The sequence below is a fragment of the Apis mellifera genome, linkage group LG8 (assembly GCF_003254395.2).
Source record: "Apis mellifera strain DH4 linkage group LG8, Amel_HAv3.1, whole genome shotgun sequence".
Classification (NCBI taxonomy): Eukaryota; Metazoa; Arthropoda; class Insecta; order Hymenoptera; family Apidae; genus Apis; species Apis mellifera.
The window spans coordinates 7135268-7155777 of record NC_037645.1 but is presented as its reverse complement, the minus strand read 5'-3'; the positions used below and the strand labels follow the sequence as shown (position 1 = coordinate 7155777).

The 20510-nt window shown below is 30.0% G+C and overlaps 1 protein-coding gene and 1 long non-coding RNA gene across 22 annotated transcripts in view; one reads left to right on the top strand and one right to left on the bottom strand.

Annotated features, from left to right (window-relative positions):
• LOC409722 (basement membrane-specific heparan sulfate proteoglycan core protein) overlaps nt 1-20510 on the top strand; it is a 153712-nt gene that overhangs the window by 3559 nt on the left and 129643 nt on the right. The gene's annotated exons all lie outside the window — the stretch shown is intronic.
• Nucleotides 1-20510, bottom strand: part of LOC100577444 — a 32474-nt gene that overhangs the window by 1559 nt on the left and 10405 nt on the right. The gene's annotated exons all lie outside the window — the stretch shown is intronic.

The window sequence follows — 20510 nt, the reverse complement described above, 5'->3', positions numbered from 1 at the left end:
ACTACTTGGTGATACAGGACACACAATTTTTGGATCTAACAAAAGTAACTTCCGGTCGAGAATTAAAGGAACAGATTTTGATCAGTAGAAGAAGAAAATTTCTGCAAATCTTCGAACCGTGCAAACGCATTTATAGAGCGGTATATTTATAGGTGGAATCGGAGCAACGATCTTTAAGGCACGGATTTATTAAAGATGGCCCTTGATGTTACAGTTTTTTCTCTCTCTCTTTAAACTTTAAAAATAAATATTCATTTTTAAATATTCCTTGGAGAAGTGATTAATTTTAAGCGATTGTTACGTAATTGCGATAGCGATTTCATTTTCCTTTCTTAGATTCTCAAAGATAAATATAGAATCTTTACACGGAGCAGAGAGAATTGTATTCATTATCTTTTGATTGTATTTTTAGCGTGGATTAATTATGGTATTTCGTGGTTGCTCGTGTGTACATGTCAAGTGGAAATTTTGATAAAAGAAGTAACGAGTTCCTCATTAACTCTTTTATCACCTGATACATTAGTCATTGCTGAACTTATTATCTGTACTGTTTGTTTTATTTCATAATAAGAAGGCCGAATTTGGAAAGTGGGGGAAAAAAAAAAGTGGAAAAGTTGCTCATAACCTCGTGGAATCGACGATTGTATTTAAAAGGAAAAAGAATATTTAATAACAAAAAAACTTGTTTTAATAACAAAATATGCTTAAAACTGTTTTGCTATCGAAGAATATTTTTAATAAAATTAATATCGTTTTTTATCGATTCTCACTTGCTAATATATCTTTCACAATCTGGATCATCTAGGATTATTTTTTCACCATTCTCAAGGCTCTCAAAGAAGCTAAAAAAAAATTCTGAAATACCCATCGATGTTTAAACGAGGTTAGAGAGCCACGAATTATTAAATATAATATTGAACATACCGATTCGTTTTTACAACATTTCAATTACAACAATACATTTAAATTTTTATTGCTTATAATTTTATTAAATAATTCTATCTTATATTTTAATAAATTTCACTCTAAAAATATCACGAAATTTTATCAATTCGAAAGCTAGTGTTTATCAAATAAATTACATTCGAGTGAATTCTTTCTTTTTTTTTAATTCGATTACATAAAAAAGTTATGTCAATATCCGTCCTCTATGAAAAATTACACGTCTCCTCGAGATCTCTAGCTGCTCCACTGATTTGATTCTTCTTTATTAAATAATTAAATTCTCTCGCAATTACAGATGTGCCAATCTTCGTGAGATTTTGTACAATAAAACCATTCACAAGTAAAATTTCTTTTCTTCTTTTCTTGAATCTTCTTATCGAGAGATTTTTTGATGATTTTCGTTTCAGAAGATTCAATTCCAATGACTTTTCCCTTATTAATACGCGAGACATTAATGAAAATAAGTCGACTGTGAAGTTAACAGGATATTGAATTAAAATAGTCTATTCTGGGGGGGGGGGAGAGGGATGGTGGTTACGGTTCATCGGTGATTCGATTGCTTCGAAAAACAGGCTTCCTCTGAAACTCGAGAACCTCTTCTTTATATTCATGTACCCCTTTTTGTTGTCTCACTATTTGCAATTTGTTCAAATATTTTGGCAGCCACGAACATCAGTGTTATAATTTACACGGATATTGTTGATGAACAGTGCCAAGAATAAAATTTCGTTCGTGAAATGATCAACGGATGTAACATTTGGCTTTGAAACAATTTTAAATTATATTATATTGGATTTCCTGTTGCTTTATGGATTTTTGAAAGACATTTTGACAGATACTAATCAACGGCAGTGTTGTCAGTTATCGTGGGTTAATAAAAATGAATCGCACCGATAAATCCAAATTTATCCTTAACTTCTTGATTTTACTTAATTTTATTTTTACTTCAAAATGTTGCATACGATGAAATAAATTTAACTTCACACACACACAATTTATCTTTCGCATCTGTCTCCTCCGATCGAGTGTCCAAATTAAATCAATTCTCTTCTCGTTTTTTTTCGAAAGAAATTATCAAGTAGAAACCTACAACAATCGTGAGAAAGAAAGAAAGAAAAAAAAAATTGGTATTTATATATACCGAGGATTGGGTAACTTTTCAAATTACGGGCTCCATCAAGTTCGTGGAAGCCCCTAAAAATCTTGAGGAAACGCTAGCCCATCCTGATGCGAAGGAGGAAAAGAGAGGGAGAACGAGGTATCGAGTATAAGGCCGCGTGCATTACCATATTTTTCATAAGGTACAAATCTTTGGAGCTTTTCTCCGGCCTGGAAATGGCCAGCTGGACGTGTCCACCTCGGCGAGAGAAAAAGATACAACCGGTGACAGCCGAGGTAAAAAGGATTTCCATCTTTCTCTCTCTCTCTCTCTCTCTCCCTCGAATCTACGATAGGATTCGAGTTGTGCGAGGATATTTTTATTAATTCATGAATGATTCTATTTTTAATTTCGTGCATTGATAGAGTAGAGGGATCTTTCTTTTATATATTCTATTATATTCAAGACAATGTAAGATTTTATTTTTATTTTCTCGTATTATTTTGGGAAATTTTGTTGAGAAATTTCTTTGGGAATAAATTCGTAAGAATATATATCGATACATTATTCAGAGTGTATTTGTCATTTTTCATTATATCACTGTTTGAAAATTAGAATTTTGTTATATTCTGAGAATATTTTGTTTCAGATAATTGGTTATATTCAAAGATTATTTGGAACGTATTTTTTGAGAATGTTAAAATTTCTAAGTGATTTAATAGTTTTTTGAAAGGATATTTGTCATTATAAATAAAATTATATCGTTTAATTTATTTAACTTATTCAGAGAAATTATTCAGATTCTATTTTATTGCAAGATTTTTAGAAATAGAAATAATTAATTTAAGTTTAATTTAATATAATTCACTTTATTATTATTCAAATGTGAAAATTTATATATTTATATATATTGATTATATATTACAGGTCATGTATTAATAATATGGATATAATAATATTAAATGGTCTCTAAAATATCAGATTGATAAGAAGAAAATAATGACAATTAATAAGGAGGGATGTGAAAAAATGTTTCTTATCTATTACGAATCTATGAATCAAGTTTTTATCGAGTATAATTTAGTTTAATTTATCATAAAAAGAAAAATGGATATGACCTTCTGTAAATTGTTATAATATTGAAAAAAATTGATGCATTAAATGTGTACATAATTATATTTTTCTTTATGATTTGAGTATCATTTCCTTTCATTTTTCTTATAAATTTCTTAATTATACACAAGCAATCACAAAATATACTTTATAATTTAAAATGATAATATGAAATATTTAATAAAACTTCTTGTTTGTCCAGTTTTTTTTAAATTTATCGAGGCCAATTTAGATTAATACAAAATTTTATTATCTTACAAATACTCATATTTGCGGATAAGATAGATCAACGTCACAATCTTCTTCTTATATTTTTTTTTATTTTTCAACTATTATTTGATTTTTTTAAAATCTAACTGCTGACAAAGTCTTATTCTACATTTAAAATTTTTAACATCATTTTTTGATAATTTTTCAATAATGAAATTGCAATTTTTATATTTAAATTTAGCATATATTTATACATCAAATAAAAGATCTAATGGATTTAAAAATCTTCTGAAATAACAAAATTCAAATTCAATCTCAAGCAAAGGGATATCTAGATATTGTCACAAGGATTAAAATCAGACTTGATCTCTAAAAAATTAAAAACAATCCATAATATTTCTTCAAGTAGAATCCAAAGAATCCAAATATCTGAGAACATTAAAAAAAAATAAATCGCTGCCTCAAAGATTGAAATTGAAAAAAATTTTTTGCCATCTTAAAAAATATCTAATTCATTCAAATTCATTACAATTCGTAATATTTGAAAAGATATTTGAAAAGAATATTGAAGAGAATTCTAAATAGTAAATTCCACAATCCATAAAAGTATTCCATAAGCCTTCACGCGCAAATCTCAAAAGCATTCCGACACTCGAGAAAATCCAAGATTAAAGGAATCCACTTCCACCTCCAACCTGCCTTCTTTACAAGGCCTTCGTCGCGATTTAGTTATTTATAAAATGTCATAGAAATCGCGTTAAATCTCGCGAGAGAAGAGGGAACATGATTTCCAGATAGAGCGGCGATCGATTTCTCATTGCCAGCCTTGTTTCGAGTTCTCCAAGGAGTGTTTTTCAAGTGCAGCTTGTCTCTGAGTACCGTGGGCTCAAATGCCTCGCGACGAGTGCAAGCTCGAGTGCCTTATCGCCTGAAGGGAGCGACTTGTTCACGCGAGTCGATTCACAGGCAATTTCACTGACCACTTTTACGCGTGGTTCTTGGCCCAGTGGGAAAGGAAGTCGTTTGACGACCGATTCATATTGTGCTAATTGATTTCTTTATTTTTGGCGATTAAACTTTTATTTTCTTTTTATTACGTTTCTTTTTTTTTTCTATCGTGTTGATGACGATGAATTTTTATTGAAACGTTTATAAAAATATATCGACTCAGAAGTGGAAACCTAACCTATCTTCTCTAAGTTGATGCATTTCTATTTCGTTTCCATTCCATCGTATTGAAGAAATTAAATTAAGAATAAAGTTCTCAAAAGAAGGAATTTATTAGTTAAAAATGTGTTTTAAAATAAAATCAATTTATAATAATATACAAACAAATGAGTGAGTTTAGAGAGAGAAGAATCGAAGAGATAACGTATCGTCTTCGTAAATAATCAATCGAAATTAATTGAATGGAACACACTATATATATATATATCTCGTATCTTCCTAATGCAAACAAATAACAAATATCTGTATATTATATAAAATAATATTTTTCTTGAATACACTGTAATCTTTAATTAAACAATAATAATAATAATGTTGAGATAATCAAATCGAAGAAACGAAATACAAATTTTATTTAATAATCGTTATCCGACGTTGAAAAAAAGGAATGATTATTGATAACAATTTTTGCGTATGCAATTCATTAAAATTGAAACAACATTTCATTGAGATGTGTGTGTAGGCGAAGGTGGCGAATCGTTATGCTTTATCACGAGGAGATAAAACGTGATGACAGTTCCAGGGAAATGATTCGTCTCTTTGTTTAGACTGAACTGAATTGCGTTTATTTGGACAAATTCCGATACATGTTAGAAATACAGATAATTCGAAATTCTCCTTAATCATTCATTTAGAAGGAAATATATATATATTATGAAATCTGGGCAGAATCATACATGATTCAATCATGAATTTCAGATTAGATTTCGTTCGAGGAAATAAGGAAATGATTAATTAATTTCTTTTTCTATCGGTGGATCCGATTTAGATCACCGCCCATGAAGGATCATTGATCTCGATCAATGTGTTTAAATTATAAAATCTAGAATGTTTGTCGAAGATTGCTCGTCGTGTGCAACAGTATCTATTAAAGTCTCTTGGTGACCGAGAGACTCTCTGTCGGTGTTCCAGTCGTTGAAAGCTCATCCTACGTATAAATATATGCGCAGACAAGTATAAGCCAAACGGTTACTTAAACATTCATTCGAGATATAAGAAGGATGTGAATTGCGTTCGAGTTTTTAATTAATATCTCGATCGATTGGCAACCAAGCGATTAAACACTTTTCTTCACTTTTTCCCACTTGAATTCGAGATTTTATGCTGATCGATTTCGATCGATCAACAGATCTTTATTTCTTAACAGAAAATTAAAATGAGATACCAAAGATAGTGTTCGAATTTTAAATTTTTTAAATTTTATAAGAAGGAGATAAAAATTATATCATATTACTGAAAGTATAAATGAGACTTTTTTATAAAAAAAAATATATATCAAAAGTATTAAAGGTAAGAAATAATGAAAAAAAAAAAAAAAAAGAATTTGAAACATTACTAATTGTACGAAGCTTGGAAGAAAATGAGATTTTCTTCTATCTATTTTTTGTCAATCATATTTGCTTAGAATAAAATAGGAGAATGTTTTCTCTCTTAAAGAAAAGAAAAGAAAAAGATGAAATGTCATTGATAATGTAAAATTTTAAATCTTAACCTATAAAAAAAATTGAAGATCCAATGTGAAAAATAATGAAAATTTTTTTTCCAATTTTATGATTGTTATAATCATTGTGTAAATGAATTTTTACTCAAACAATTGATCATTCATTGATCAATTGACCTTTTTATAATGAAAAAACGTGTATATACCAATTCATTATGGAATATGACCTAACACAAGGAAAGAGATAAAAGGCATGACCAAGTAATTTGAAATGATACAATCGTACATTTAGCATCATCTTTTTCGGATTGTCACATCTTTGACCCAGTTTCTTGTTTCTACGAGTCAGAACTAGCAATTCAGATCGAAGAATTATCGAATTTTCTTTCATGACTCGATCAATTAATGAACGCATCGTGTAACCTAACCTGTCCTCGTAGATTCTTCTTCCTAGAAGAAGTAATTGATTGATTATTCGTCGATTTCATCCATTGACTTTTTATCCAAATCACGGTTTAGAGATTCGATTTCTTTATGAATTTCCATAAAAACAATTATCGAGATCGTTTATTAAAATTATTGAGACGATCTAATTGAATCAATCCTGGCCACAAACAGATTTTGATATTTTGAAGGAATCGAGACCAGACGAGTTCATCCATCAATTATTCCAGTCCAACCAGAGGCAACTTGTGTCCCAGACAATCGAGTAACGATAAAATTAAATAATACAATACAAATTCTACTCGAGGAGAAGATTTTATAATTGTTAATAATGGCTTAACAATTTTTTTCAGTCCCTGAAAGTTTGTTTGCAGGATCATGAAAAGGATTTGGGGAGTGGTTGTTATTTTTATTTACAATTATTCACACGACAAGTTTTACAAAAATATTTAACATTCATTTATTTCAGCATTAAATGGAAAATACGATAATCAAGTATTGAAAAAAATATTAATCAGATACAGTTGAAAATAGTTTTGAATGGCTGGATCATTTTCAAAATTATAAAAGCAATATGGAAAGCATTCTATTATTTTTAATAACAAATATATAAAAACTTTATATATTTATTTGGAAATTGAAATCGTAAACAACTTGTCCTCTTCGATATTTCTGTTTAAATTTGCCTTTTTTCAATTTGCATATTTCCACTTGTATTACGAGAAATGAAGGAATTATCTTGCTATTGCAGAGGGGAATATTGGCTTAGAGATAGTACAGATACAACAAGATTAGGATTATTGGTTTCAAGGTTCGTTTTGCAATCGAACGATTTTATATCCGATGGAAAAGTTACGGTGTCGTAAGTGGGTATTCTGATCGGAGGAGAGGCTGTAACGAGTCTGGACCACCGACTCCCTTAATCGATTTTTCGCGTAATCCTGGTCTGGTTTATCAGCCTCTTCATAATCGCTTGTTTGTTGCCTTTCCCCAATTTTCCTGCGTGTTACACACTCACGTGTGCACCCCAATTTAACCATCTCTTACATCGAAATTCTATTTTGAACAATGAAGTGATTAATTAATCATTATTAATTTTATAATAATCAAAATTATAAAATTTTTGTCAATAATCGGTTGATAAAAATGAAATTTGTACGATCAATTTTTAATATAAGGTAATAAAAAGTTTCTCAAAGATTTTTGCACTGCTTCAAATTTATCTTACAGAATGTTTCGCACTTATAAATCTGGAAGATCAGAAAAAAGTTTTATTTTTCGTTATTAGAAAATGATTGTACACAGTTGGACGAATAATTCATGTAATAGAAGTTTATCGATTATGCTTTTTTTTTTTTTTCAATTATTAAGCGTGTTAGTTTTATTATAGAAAGACTAGGAATTCACTAGGCCACAATTCACTAGATCGAATATTTTGTTTTCGATAAAGTTCTATTCTATACAATTTCCATTTCTATATATATTTATTCAATCAATTCAATCGAAAATTAGTCGAATATGAAATAATATTAATAATCTAATCTTCTCCAAAAAATTTTCATATTATTCAAAGTTAGAAATATATCGAATCAAAAGTCACCATCGATTGGAATTACAGAAGGTGATTTCATTTCTATAAAAAAAAATTAGAAAAGAACTAAGAGACGGTTGAAACTTAATTTAATCGGAATTTAAAATTATTACATTGAATCGAAATAACGAATCGAGATAAATTCAATAAATTAATCTTCTCGATGCAAGCGTTTAAAACTTTCGAATATCGATAAAAAAGACTTTAACGATATATTTATTATTCAGAGGTATGTCAATAATCGATAGCCAGCATCGTTAATTATCCGAATTATTGCGGAAAAAGGTGATCTTATTTCGAGGAAGGTGTTGGAACGCGGCTGGTAATGGTAATAAGTATCTGGCCCGAATGAAGTAACTTCGACGCCTGGACAGGTAGGATCCTCGAGGCTTTGGTGCATCTGGTACGCATGCACTGGTAAATAACGTGTTTGCGCGTCCCTTTCTCCGGCCCACCGTATCGATCCGTTTCCGCATTGGTTGCCTCTCCTCGTTTTTCGAATTTTCTCCAGGATTTGCGATCCGTTCCAGCCCGCGTGCAATATTATAAGAGGTGTAGCTCGATTTCACCAAGGAAGGATTTCTCGGGGAATTGCCGGGCTTCGTGTCTCGATCGTGAGTCACGGAAATTCCCGAAGTGTGTATTTCGTGTGTATACGCGATTTTTATCTCGATACGGTAGATACCTGTATGATCGGTAAAGCGAGATCGAATATTTCGTATATAAATATACTTTTCGATCGTATAATTTCGAAATTTCAAATTTATTCTCGGCGTTGTAATTCCAGTTAGAGAATTATTTACGATTCTTCGATTTCTTTCGTTGGCAATTTTATTTATCGAACGATCAGATAAGAATCGATCGATTTCTTCTCTTCAATTCCTCTCCGATTTTTCGAACGCATCGAAATTCTTTTTCCCTCAATATCCCGCGTTATATCCATTTACATTGATAAAAGCAATTTATATAAAATATCATTTATCTCTCTCCCTTTAAAGATAACCTCTTAAGCGGATCACAATATCTGCTCTTGATGATAATTAAATCGCTACTTAACCTAGCCGAATATATCCGCTGCAATGGACCGTAATATCGCGTAATACGTATTTCAAAATTCAAAAAAAGAAAAAAATCATATATTAATCTTTCCAGAAGAAAAACCAAAAAACCCTCTATAGAGATAAATTACTTAAATAATTAGTAAAAAAATTTGTAACGATTTAAAATTTGAACATATATTTGCATCGATCTCTAACTCAGAGTTAGAGAACGGATAAATATAGCCTTAAAGGAACGGATTAATAGTCTCGAACGGCGGACAAATCGCGATCGTTCGATTGTTTCTTTCTCGCCGGCAGGATACGCTTGTCTGATTATTCTTGTTTCTCGATCGTAAGTCGTAAAGTATATACGGGCCGGGACAAAGAGGTCTCAGACCGCGTGTGTCCAGTCCGGGGGTATTAAGATTCGATGTCACGACGGGGAGGGGGAGATACACGTCAGAATGCTCGCGTGTTTTCTGCTACGTGTGGGCGGGTGAAACTGGTTTCCAACATCGCGTGTATGCATATATCGTCGTCTGTGGAGAAAGGGCCGGGGAGGCTGAAAGGGGAGGGAGGAGGTGGTATACACGTATACGCGTTATATATCGCAACTGGTCCATTCTCCTCCTCCGGCCCTTCTTCTCTATAATCTGGGGCCACTTCGTCAGATCTGCAACTCTCTATAGTCGAAGCAAGCAGAGAATCTTTTTACACGTGGATTATTTCGTTAAACGGACGACGATGACAGAATTTCTCGATAATCGAAATTATCGAATTAACGGCTCGTATACTCAAAATTTGATCGAATTAAATTGAGATTGGAGGAATATCTCGAGAATCTTTAATTCAATATATATTCAATGTAACAGAATGAGATTATATAATTTTTATTGAATTTGTTTGCAAAAATTTTCTTATTGAATCTAAATTTAATTTATTAATTCGATTTTGGTAAAATTGAAATTGAGAGGGTATTATTATAGAGTGGAGATTTATTTTTAATTCGAACTCATTAAAATTATTATTTTATTTTAATCTTGGCTCATTTTATTATTTCAATTGTTGATGAATTTATGAAAAAAAATTTTTTTAATTATTTTTATTATTACGTTGAGAAGCATGTGTACGAAAAAGCTCACAATGAATTTACATGTTATGTTTCAATAATACGATGAGAAGATAGGTTAAAATTAGAAAGATTGAATTCATCTGTCCTATTAAATCGAATTTAATAGATTTCGATAAATTCTCAATTTTGATATATCAAACTTGAAATAACCATATCTACTATTATTAGTAGCGAAAAATATTTTGGATAAAATATTTTAAATAAAAACAATCCATTTTTTACACTCAAGATATAAACCTAACCTAACTTTTCTTCGCGATAAATCTAATTTAATAGACTGGGGTCAATTGTAAAAATGCTTGGAATAAAAAAAAAAGAAACTCAGACAGCGTAACCTGCAATATTCCTAAGTCGTTGAAGTTATAATTATTCCTAGCACGAGATTGTTTCGAGACGTTTGAATCCCACGTACAGGACGTATCTCACACGTCTATTCTTTGTTTAACTTGTCACATGTTGCCCTTATTATCTTCTCTCTAAGGCCGTTAAACAATGTTGCCAACATTCTTTTGAAGAGATGTTATGTATCTATATAAATTATTATTATTTCTCTCATAAATGTCTTTTCACTTGGAAATGAGGTTATACTATTATTGATTCTCCAAGTGTTGTATGTTTCTTGCAATAATGACATAACTGTAAAATTTGTTATTTTTCTTTTTTCTTTTTCACTTATTGGCATGAAAACATTTTGTTAATAGAAATAATTAATATAACAAGTCAATATAATCATCATTTCCTGAAATTATTTCTGTTAAAATCTCTATATATATATATATATATCTTTTTATCAACAAAGTGTAATTACTTTCGTGATAGAGTAAAATATCAACAATTGTTCGTAAAAATCTGAATTGTTGAAACTTGAAACAATACTGTGGAGCATTCTTTTTTTAGAAACATGCATTCTTTTTATGAAAACCTATTGTATCTAATTTTCTAAAGTAAATTCATTTTTATAAAAGATTTTTCGTCACAAGATTCATACATAAAGATTTCTTCGTTCTTCTTCTTCTTCTTCTTCTTCGATTCTCGTTCTTTTTAAAATCTTTTCTCCGAACTATTATACAACCGTATACGTGGCTCTATTGTTATAAAACTTAACCAATCATCTGCATCAAATCAAAAATAGAGTTTTTTCTCTAGAGAAGAATAATTTTCCTCCTTTCATAAAATCGATATTTCGCGTTGAAGAATTTCGTATCGATCTACGATTAATCAAGTCCAGATCGATTATCGAAATTTCACATCCGCGGAACGAATAATTTCCATATTTTTAATTTATTAAAAAAAATCGCGATTATTCATCAGACGGTATCGGCACGCGATCTGCTCCTTTTTTAGAATCCGGATACATTAATAAAAGGAGGAGATAATAGAAGCACCCGAACGAGAAATAATTAGCAGTTGCCCTGATTCGGGCACGTGCATCGTCTTCCCGTTAATGGAGCCAGTAATTCATGGCTTAATAAGGCCAATCCGAGGGTCGAAGCATCCTCGTTTCGATATTGAAAATATTTCATCGGCTAGGTGTTGCATCACCTCTCTGTTATAAAGAATCGGTAGATAACGAAGACACTCTTTTCAATAATTGATCGACAACATCTTTGACAACGATAACATGAATAATTCTTTCCACTTTATATAGTCGATTCGCTTTGAAATTGGAGAGGAGGAGGAGGATCGTGAGATAGGAGGAGATCCATTTCTGGGAAATTTTTTTAAAAAAATTTCTCTTCCTTTTCACTATTTTTACTTTCATTCTTTTTTCTTTTGTTAATTGTTCTTTTTTTGTTAATGTGGAAAAAAGTTGATTGAATTCAATAATTTATGTATTTAATTTCCGGTAAAATAAGAATATAGCAATTTACTGTTGTAAAGGATTTCGATTTGGTGGGAATTTCGAAATGCGAAAAACTCGTGAAAAATCGAATGAATAAAGATTGATTATAACTCGATGATTATTATTATATATTGCGTGCAAAATTGGGATATAAATAATGAAAATTTGTGGTGAAGAAGTGTTGATAAAAATATATATATATATATATATATATATATATACGTGTATATCCGTCTCGTTGCAAGATTGATTTTCTCGAGTGTTGAGTGTTGAAGGATCTTAAACATTTCATTTTCATTCGGTGAAGAATCTGGCGTTTATCACTGTTATATGGTATTCCCGTAGAGAAGTTTATAACGCAGTTGCGGAATCGAATCGATTTTACGACGTTTCTAAAACGGCAATGCGTGTAATACTATCTGAAGGAAATCACGATGATGAAGGAAAAATCATTTTCCAAAACAATTTCTTTAAAATAACTCTGCCGTAAATAAATATTTTCAATAAGATTTTCGATAATAATTTGCGATATTTCAACGATTTCGAAGTGGGAATCGTGACCTTTCGTTTTCAACCTTAACTCTACCGCCAGTTTCCTTATTTATTGCGATTGAACAATAGAGATTTTTTTTCTTTTTTTTTTTTCCCCTTTTTCTTTTTTTTTTTACGTATAAAAATCAATAAAATATGCGTGGAAATAATTGTATGCAAGAATACATGAAATGCGTGAAAATGCTCACTATTAATATTTATACGGTGTTATATAAACAAATTATAAACAATTATATATTATAAACAAATTTTTACGTAAGTATCATTAATTATGAATCATGAAAAATCTTGAATTTGCATAAGTATCCACAGTCTTATAATCGTATCTTGTTATCTTCCAATTCAAGTTCACAAAGATAACGGTGAAAATCTTGAAAGAGAGAGCAAAAAAAAAAAAAAAAAAAAATGGATATTCGTATTTCATATTTCTCATTGTAACTAGAACGGAGGATCGAAGATTGTGGATGCATCTTACATTAGAGATCAGGTGCAGCGGAGAGCCGGCTGCTTTCCGATTCACACTGCCACGATCCGTGGCTTATTGTTGCCAGGAATTTTCTTCCTTGGCACGCGCGCGTTTTGTCACGGCAATCTCGAAAGGGCTAAGCTCCGTGGCTTCGATCGGCAAGTATATCTCGAATTCATAGGGGCTTGAATAATGCAAGGTGAAAATTCTCGGACCTAAAATATCGCCGGACGGCTATAGCTTCCTCGATCCTCCTTTTTTGCATTTGATGAAAGAAACCGCGTATATCAACATGGCGACGTTTTACCAAATCTGTGATATCCTTTATTTTCCAGGATGACGATAATAATGTAGGACGAAAAATTATTTATTATAAAAGATCCGAGGGAGTTTTCAATACATAGAATGTGCGAGATCATAGAAAATTGCATAAAAATAATGTTAAAAGTGTATTGGGTGATAGTAGTTAATAGCCACATGGCGCTAGTGTCGCGTTACTGGTCGCCATATTGTCAAAAAAATTTCAATTACGTCATTGTTACATCAAATGAACAATATGTGTATTTATATGCATGTATTTATTTTTAATTTCTTTTTTTAAATTATAAGAATAACAGTATATATATAAATCGATTAACTTGGATTAATATATACTTTGTTGGATTTGTTGGATCGCCATTGAGAAATCTTTCATCACCTCTATAAAATATTTTTATCGTATTTACATTTGGGCAGTTTTATGACGATTCATCTCTACTTTGAACAAGATCGAATTGGATTCGAAAAACATTGGAAATAAATAAAAAAAGAAAAAAAAAAAAGAAAAAAAGAGAGATGAAACAGAATATTTTGTTTGAAACGAGCGTGATTCATAGGATTTATGATCAACCTCGACGTATACGATATGTATGATTTTGCAACTTCTGGATTTTCGCATTTTTAGAATATCTTACGTCATACCAGATGTTATCCAACAAATTTTTACACCCGTTGTGTAGTTGTTTGAATAAATCCTCGAGTCTTCAACTTTTTTTCTTTGTTGTTATAATTTAAAAATATATAGCTCATTATTAGTACATATTAAATTTATATTTTCATGACAAATTGATTTTGAAAAGATAATAATAATTATTGAACACAAAACATTAAGGAATAAATTAAAAAAATATTATATCTTATATATCTTCATAATAGAAAACTAATACACAAAAATTTTCAATATTATTATATTATCAAAATGCAATGAACTTTAATAAGATATGTAATCATATTAAAGTGTAATTTTTAAATCATATTATAGAAATATTACGTCGTTACAGGAACTGATTGTATTACAATACACACATCAATCGTAATTGAATATTTACCATCTGTTACATATGTTCAATACTTAACCTCAACGCAGCAAAAAGGTTAATTACCCCATATACTGTTGTACGCGTGACATACGGTACACTCGATTTGAAACGAATCGCGATATATCCGCCTCGTGGTCGGATCAGTGATGCGGAGTTTGGGCGCAAAAAAGGAACCCGGAAATGCATTCGAAATGTTGGGAAACGAGTCGCGCAAGCTCGAATCGATTTATCTTAATTAGAACGCGGGAATTAAAAATAACGAGACACCGCGGATATTTTCATTAATTACGAAACGATGAGAAGAGGTCGGTAATAGGAAATATCATTTGGGAAAAAATTGAAGGCGTATATCGTGGCTGCTGTAATATGTAAACGAGTTACACGCAATGCTACATATGCTTTCGCGATTCCCTCGTGTGATCGAGTGAAAGAATCCGCCGCGTAATGCATTCTGTACCAAAGTGTTTATCTCTCGTGTATTGGCTTACGAATGCGCGCGCCGCTTTCCCCTTCCCTTTCAATTTACGCGCGCGTTTAGCGCCACGGATAGATTATCAACGATAAAGAGAGAATATTTGAATAGGGAAATTCTAGAGAATTTTAACAATGAAAATCGTTACTTAAAGAATGAATAATCGGATGAATTTTTCATTTTTGTCGAGTTTTAATTTATTTTAATTTAAATATAATTTTTCCCAATATTATTATTGTACTTATTCTTCACTTTTGAATTAAAATGAACAATACTTATGAAGGATTTTTTTTTCAAGTTTTTGAAATAGTTTATTTTTAAGAATGTAAAATAAAATTAAAATAAATAAATAAAAAAAATTTACACATAATATTAAAAATCAAATACAATTAGTTATTTATATAAGACTTTATCTTTTCTAGCATAAAAGATTTTTTAAATAGATGAATTTATCCGTTTCTGTTTTTTTGCGAGTCAAAAATCAAAGTTTAAAAATAACTCTAGCGCTAATAATGTTGGTATTTAAAGAACAATAGTCGATCCTAATCACTTACTATTCACGATTCTAGTCTCTCGAATATGTCTAATTATACGTTAATATATTTCGAGACATTTAAATATCTAATAATTATTTGTTACGAATTTTAGAAAACATTGATGGTTGAATCTCTAATAACATTTTTTTTATACATTACTTATTTTGAAATATTATTTAATTTTATCATTAAAATCAAAAGAAAAATCGAAGATAAATATAACATATTGACATATACAACCAAATGTTAAAACAATAGAATTTGTTGTTTAATATATCTATATGTATTATTGAAAAAAAGAAACAACACGATTTATAAGAAAAATATGTTACATTTGCTTTCGAAAATAACTTTATATACTTTTTTTTTTTATTTCTTTTTTTCTCCCTTCTCTTCGTAAACGCAAGTAGAAAAAAGTTGTGACTGAGGTGATGGATGGCATTGTTTTTCTTATCAGCGACGCTTATCAGTATGCATTATTGCTGCTCTATTTCTGTTATGTTTGTAGTTTTGATAGTCATTATGGCTGTTTCGTTTAATTGATCGATTAACTGTTCTTTGTTCCTTTTTTACTATGTTACTTTTTTTTTTTTTTTGCTATATCTTTTTTAATACCAATTATTAATCTTAATTATTAATATCCAATAGCTATTATCTATAAAAGCAATCTATAATATCTAATACTGATAGATATTTTTAAATATTTATGTATGATTGTGAAGTGGGTTAAATATTAAATTGGGTCATGGATATATAATTATATATCTTTTATCTATTTTTACTTTCTCATAATAAAAAGATAATGATAATGATATACATATACACATTCAAACGTAAATATTTTATTCTTTTTTAGTTGCAATAATGTATACATTAGCAGCCAATAATTTAGAACTATTTTTTTTTTTCATATTAATTAAAATTCTTTTAATTTTATTATCGAATATCCTTATATTTTTGATATTATTCAAACATTGATATCATCAATGTTTACGAGAACAAAATTTTAATTTATTACAAAGAATTTACTCAATTGTAGAGAAAATAAATTTGATCAGAAATTGATTGCAGTCGATACCCATCATTACTTTTCCGATTTTCATCGAACAACGTTGCGAACGATAGGCTTCCAGAGAATATCTGTCTCGATAAAATTCCTAGAGACGATGCACGCAGAAATCATCGTCTTATTTTAAGAAAACCGCGGTATCAATAAATTCTCGGTTTATCAGCCGCCATAAATCAGACCTTTGAGACTCGATGAACCATGCAGGAGCCACGTTGCTGGTCTGAATCGATTCTTCTATGCACGTGGTCAAAAAAATGTTCGGATTTATTTCGATTTCGTTTTTCTCCAAAAATATTCGAAATTCTTTCTCGAAAATTTTCTTTAATTTTTTTTTAATAGATTTGAGAGGATATTTTTAATTACAATTTTTTAAAAAATTTTAATGTTCAAATCGTTATATCAAATTTAAAAATTAAATACATCGATTTATCTGATGAATTTGTTTCACAAGAAAATCTTGAGCTCGATCTTTCAAACTCGAATCGATTAAGATAGACCCAACCTTCGAACGAGATGATTGATATATTTTCAAACGATATCATTTTATGATAGTTCGGTAAAAATTGATTTGGACTCGATTCGACGATATTTCTGCTCGTAATAATCCTTTCCTTTTTCAATGGAAACTCGTTTAATTTTAGTACGAATTTTGTACAATTATTACAATAGGACAATAGTATCAAATTAAAACAAACGTATAATTTTGTTATTCGTTAATCGTAATGAATTTAATTATATAACTCGAATGGTATCAAATAGTATTGAATAGTAAAAATAATAATTGTTGCTATTTTATTTATTTATCATTATGTCATATCTATTTTCATTCCTCATGCAAGAAAATAATCAACTTTGTTATTGAAACATTTATATATACATATGTACATAGAATTTAGATTATAAAATCTCGAGTCAAGTAAAATAAAATTCAAATTTCGATAAAAAAGATGCAGTTATCGTCTTGTTGAGTCATCAACTTGTTGAATTCGCTACTTAAAATAGTTTATATCACGCATTTCATTTAATAGAATAATTAAAAATTCAAGAAGCATGATATTTAGACACGAAGCATCGTATCTAAATCGATTATTGAATAAAAATTAAACTTGTATAATAATAATACGTACGAAGAAAATGTTTTAGCATTTATTTATAAATTAAACAATAAGGATTCACCAGTTTCCCAACACAATGTTGTTTAATTATGTAAATTATTCGTCATCTCGAGAAGAATGCTAATTCAGCCTCTACTATATTATTAATATTTATCTCTGAATTATCTATATTTTATTTGATTTTGCAAGCATGAATTATTTAAAGTTTGTGCCCAATATCGGTCATATCTTCGTGATAAAATTTTAATTTTAAGAAGGATCGAGGATGACAAACTTCAATCAAATGATATATTATTCACTTCGCAAGTTTTCCAAATATTTATAAAATCTAGCCAAAATATTTATAAAAATTTTCAATACGTACGTAATCATTGTTGAATAAATTACACGAATCTCTCCAATATTCTTAAGTCTATGGTCGATCGAATCGAAACATGTTAACGTTTAATTTTTATATCGGTCATATCTTCGTGATAAAATTTTAATTTTAAGAGGGAGGATGACAAACTTCAATCAAATGATATATTATTCACTTCGCAAGTTTTCCAAATATTTATAAAATCTAACCAAAATATTTATAAAAATTTTCAAATCATTGCTGAATAAATTACACGAATCTTTCCAATATTCTTAAGTCTATGGTCGATCGAATCGAAACATGTTAACGTTTAATTTTTATATCGGTCATATCTTCGTGATAAAATTTTAATTTTAAGAGGGAGGATGACAAACTTCAATCAAATGATATATTATTCACTACTTCAAAAGTGAAAAAAAAATTTCCAAATATTTATAAAATCTAGCTAAAATATTTATAAAAATTTTCAACGTAATTGTTGAATAAATTACATCTTTCCAATATTCTTAAGTCTATGGTCGATCGAATCGAAACATGTTAACGTTTAATTTTTATTTCTCGACTTCTATACGTATATGACGATCGAACAGTACCAAGATTAGATCATCATTGGATATAGACGAGTCATAAATTAATACGTAGCGGGTTATCGTCTAACAATAACTTACGATACTCATTGAACATTTGACACGATGTGCATGCACACGTATTTTCATTCATCTTCGAGGCACGCCTCCACCATTTCCCACGTTTGTTCAATGATGTAACCGCGCCATTTATTACTTTGCATTCGAATTAAAATATCGTCCACCGATTCGGAAAAAATCTTCGATAATACTTTTCATTCACCTCCGTTTCCGGATAGGAAGAAAGTCAAAGGCAAAACTATCCTCTCGTTAAACAATTTCTCCCTACATCGTAATTATCGAATTTCTGTTAATTGGCGCGATTCCCTTTCATTCCATCTCCCTCGAATCCCTATAATTATATCCTTTTCTTTCTCCCTCGACCAATCTAAATCTAAACGAGATCTTTATTTCATTTTGCGGTAAATTTTAAACCACGATGATATTCACGGCAGGATTGTAATATTCGGGGAAGATGAAGTGCGTGAGAATGAAATGTGATGTCCTTTTAATCTTATCGTTAATTTACGACCCACGTATTTCTCACTGGACAACAAGCAAAATTAAGGAATTACGTATTCTCGTTTTCTTTCTTTCATCCAATTATCGTCTTCGAACAATTATATTATTCGATAATAAAACTATCTATATAACTATAAATAAACTATAAATAACTATAAATAATAATATAATAAACTATAAATAACTATCTATAAAACTATAATATATTTGGGGTGGAATTCACGATTTGAAAAGAACGAATTAAAAATCCATCCTTTGCGTAAAAGAATCGTTCGTAATTGTATTATAATAGATAATATCTGTAACGAGCGTGTCGCATTAAACCCGTGGAGAATTGTAAATAATGTAATGGTCACTGGATGATAAATACGTCAATGTAAATTATACAGAAGATTGACGATGGAAATATACCGATAAAAATCTTTCCAGGATTGAACAAGAACTTGGTGACGTTGCTTCTTTTCTTTTCTTTTTTTTTTTTTTTTTTTCATTCGAAGAGAGAAAATAGGTCGAGGTTCGAGAAGAAGCGTGCGAGCGCAGACAATTCGATGGTGAGCTTGAGTCTTTTCTGAATTCTTTTCTCATTAAGAATCTAATTTAAAAAAATTTCGATTACTCGAATTGAAATCGCAAGATCGATCAAGTTTAAATAAAATTTGGTAAGGTAAAATTAACCTCGAGCAGTATTTTCGATTAACCTGTTTCGTTTATTTATAAATCCGTATTTAGGTTAGGTTTATAATAATATAATTGTTGAATGCGTGCGCACAACACACGGTTATTAAATTTAATATTCACATATTCTCGATTGACGAGCGAAATTATGATGTTTTGAAGATTATATTCAACAGCGTACAGTCGTTGAACTTAATATCGGCGCATGTTGCCGACCATAGATCGTACACTCAATCATAGTTTCACGCTTAATTTTCTGCGCGAGTGCAGCCGATATTTACCCATAATGATTCACGGAATACATTCTTCGCGACGGAACGCGTGTGTATTAACGTCAGATCCGGAAATAGATGCACAAATTAGATAGCGTATAAACAGTTTCTTCTATTCGCTGTATACCATACCGATGACATAATTTTTAACGTATCGTGAGTATCAATTGTTCACCAATTTCTTCAATCTTTTTTTTGTTTCTTAAATTATATAAAACGATATATGCATATTTTTTCAAGGATTCTACAAGCTTGTTTAAATTAAATTATGAGTAAAAAATATTTTTATCTGCATTATGCAAATTTCAATATACTGTAAATAATTTTCATGTTTTTTTTTTTTATCCATATCCAATTTACATGTCAAATATAAATGTACGAACTTGTAATGACGTTCCAAATAT